We start from the raw sequence: 3,828 nt of genomic DNA, 5'->3' as shown, positions 1-3,828 counted from the left end.
GATAGGGATAGAGATTTAAGATAGTATGTCATGTCAGTGTTTCATGATCTTAATCCGGGTATTAGGAGACCCAAAATTGAGGCACAACAATTTGAGCTGAAGCCAGTCATGTTCCAGATGCTTTAGACAGCGGGCCAATCTAGTGGAATGCCTACCGAAGATCTTCATCTTCACTTACGATTGTTTATGAGGTGAGCGATTCTTTCAAGTTAGCTGAAGTACCTGAAGATGCATTACGATTGAAGCTGTTCCCATATTCGCTAAGGGGTAGAGCTTGAGCCTGGTTGAACTCATTACCACCAAATTCAATTTCAACATGGCAAGAGTTAGTAGAAAGATTCCTTGCCTAGCAAGAATGCTAAGTTGAGGAACGAGATTACTGCTTTCCAGCAAATAGATATGAGTCCTTGTATGAGGCATGGGAAAGGTACAAAGAATTATTACAGAAGTGCCCTCATCACGGAATCCCACTTTACATCCAACTTAAGATGTTTTATAATGGTCTCAATGCACACACGAGGATGGTAGTGGACGCTTCTGCTAATGGTGCTCTCATTTCTAAGTCTTATAATAAGGCTTATGAAATCATTAAGAGGATTGTCAGCAACAATTATCAATGGCTAACCAATCGAGCAACGTCAGGAAGAAGAGTCACTGGAGTACATGAAGTGGATGCTCTCACTTCACTCGCATCTCAGGTATCATCAATATCATCAATGCTTAAAAATTTTACCGCTAATGGGTTTAATAGTTTTGCAGCTCAACACCGAATCAAGTTGAAAATGTAGCCTGTGTCTATTGTGGAGAAGGACATTTGTTCGAAGAATGTCCATCAAACCCAGAATCTGTGTATTACATGGGTAACCAAAACCAAAATCGAGGAAGGTAAGGAATGCAATCCAATTTCTATAACCCATCATGGTGAAACCACCTGAATTTTTTTTGGAGTAACCAAAGGGATGGAATGTAATAGCCCGGTTTAGACCCTAGTCGGAATAGTGATTTTGGTACCATAAATTTGAGTTAGAAAAATATTTTAATATTATTTTATGTGTTTACAGTTTGTGTTTAAGCATGTGTGAAAGTTTCGTGTGGAAATTTTATTGATTGTTTGCTTAATTTGATAAAAGGACCTAATCGCGTAAAATGTAAAAGTGGTCTTCTATTTGTTAAAGTGCTTAATTGTTATGTCTTATTAAAGGAGAGGTCCTTATGATACAATTAGACCATTGATATGGTTAATGGACATTAATGGCCTTAATATATGTGATTTTATAATGAAAACAAAAAGGTTAAAAATGTAAATGGCTTAATGTAAATTAAAATAAAACAAAAGCATGAAAATTGGCCATTGTCGTTCATGCTTGCCGAAAATTAAAGAAAAAGAAGAAGAAAAACACAACTAGGGTTCGTCACTTATAATTGTTGATTAAGGTATTTATTTTACTCGGTTTTTGATAATTTCTATGTTTTTACGATCGTTGCTCGGTGTTCTAAAAAGCCCATGTTTCAATTTCTAATTTGGAATTATGCCATTGTCGATTTTGTGAGTTTTGAAATGTTAATTGATGGAAAATGAAAGTTATGTGTTGGGTTAGTATATTTTGTCTTTGAATTTTTGATCAATTTGAGTAATTTGGGCTAAATTGTAAAAATGATATTTTGTGTAACACCCCTTACCCGTACCCGAGACTGGGACCAGGTACGATCCATTACTAGGCATGTACTCGGATATTTTCGGGAAATACAGGTTATAAAATTTCATTCTAATTTGAACCCAATCAAACAATATCTTAGTGTCCCTATTATGGGCCTACGAGGCCTAAAACATACATTGAAAATGGTCCGGGACTAAATCGAGGACCTAAGAAGATTTTAAGAAAATTTCTAGGTTAATGTCTCACACGCCCGTGTGGAGACAATACACACGCCCGTGTGCTTTGGGACACACTCGTGTCCCCTACCCGTGTGGAATTAATTGAATTTATTTCCTATTTCGAACCTAAAAGGGTTTTTACACGGCCGAGCACATGCTCATGTCCCTCACACGACCTAGACACGCCCGTGTCCAAGAACTTGGACATTCTGTTTATGACATCAGCATGCATTTAGGGGCAAACAGCCAAGACACACCCCGTGTGCTAGGTCGTGCCCTCCACATGGTTGAGACACACGGCCGTGTCTCTACCTATCTGTTTACTACCATGCATTTTGACTTAAAATTTTTAGGTGCAGGGGACACCTAGCCATATCACACGCCCATGGGGTGGTCCGTGTGTCACACACGGCCTAGACACACGCCCTTGTGTCTACCCATGTGGACCTTGTTAGGCTATTTTCCAAGCCTTTGGCCGCCCTCTAATGTTCATACCCACTTATAGTTTTCAATAGCACTTAACATGGTCTAATTATACTCTTAAATGACATTAATATACCTTATTGCATGTAAACCTCATCTCATCGGTTTTATACATGCTCGGTTATCCCCTTTATATTAAGGATTTCTATGACTGATAACTCAATTAAGCTTGGCTCATTGTCTTAACACATTTCCAAATTGTGGCCTAACCACCCCATGTGATTTGGTCATATTACATATGACTAATTGTAACACACCATATTTAGTCATCACAAGAACATTGGAACATAATCATGCACAATTTTGGTAGGTCGTAACCTACACCAACATGAGCCAATTCCCCTGGCCATATTAGGCAATAAAACCAACAAGCATGAAATAGTTTCCCTATCACATGCACTCAATCGACAAGTTAGTTTCGTAACAATACACCATGTAATTTGTCTTAGATGAGCTCATCATTCAATATTTTCTATTTTATATCTCATGTTAATCCCGTGGAGTTTCTCAGAAATCTCGATGGATTTTCCATTTACCGTCAAGTCATAAGAGCAATCATCTCAAGTACGCGCTCTCGCGAACTTTACATCATACGGCGGGATTACCAGTCCAGGCTAAATTCCCCGTAATATCAACTCATAGGGTGATATCGGGATTACCAGTCCAGGCTAAATCCCTTGTAGCGAGAAACACCCGTAATGAGCTCGGATCTAAATTACCAGTCCAAGCTAAATTTAGACCCTAGTCGGATTACCCCTCCGGGCTAAATCCACAATGCACACATATTCTTCGAGAGGCTCGATCACTCAAGGAACACCCGTTCAGGCTAGATCCTTTCTATATTTGAGATCAACAGATTACTCGTCCAGGCTAAATCTTTTTCTGTAACATATGCAGGATCTCAAGTCACGTAAGCCATGGTTTATCCATCGGATTTCCTTTTTTACTCCAACCGGGACATTTATTATCATTTCATTATTATTAATACATTTCATGGATTTTCATGCCATCACTATAACCAATTATCATACATTCATAAAACATGCAATTAGACATATTAATAGTTTACTTAAAGTTCTTCGAACTTACCTGGTATTCGTTTCGGTTTCGCATTTCGGTTATTCCGAAACCTTTCGTTTTCCTTGATCGACCTCCGAAATTTGTTCCTCAGGGTATATAACAATAAAAATGAATTATTAATACCTTAAATTATACTTTTCGAGTCTAAATTTCACCCCCAGTCAAAATGACCGTTTTGCCCCTAACTTTTCACATTATTTACGATTTAGTTCCTAGGCTGGTATGATGAAAGGCATGAATTTTCTACGTTACCCAAGCCTAGTTGAATGTTCTTTCCTCTTATGGCAGCCCAAATTTCTCCATTATTTTACATTTCTACAACATATTTTACACCTTTTGCAAAAAGGTCCTTTTAGGGGTCTTTCATGAAAATCACCTAGAAAAAGATG

General features: G+C 38.1%; 1 non-coding gene across 1 annotated transcript; it reads right to left on the bottom strand.

Moving 5' to 3' along the window:
- Positions 1 to 360: 360 nt before the first annotated feature.
- Positions 361 to 466, bottom strand: LOC121226265 (small nucleolar RNA R71). The gene has a single exon (XR_005924114.1). It is a non-coding gene; the product is annotated as a small nucleolar RNA R71 (small nucleolar RNA).
- Between the last annotated feature and the right edge of the window lie 3,362 nt (positions 467 to 3,828).

The sequence above is a fragment of the Gossypium hirsutum genome, unplaced genomic scaffold (genome assembly GCF_007990345.1).
Source record: "Gossypium hirsutum isolate 1008001.06 unplaced genomic scaffold, Gossypium_hirsutum_v2.1 scaffold_43, whole genome shotgun sequence".
Taxonomy (NCBI): Eukaryota; Viridiplantae; Streptophyta; class Magnoliopsida; order Malvales; family Malvaceae; genus Gossypium; species Gossypium hirsutum.
This window is presented reverse-complemented; position numbering and strand designations above follow the sequence as displayed.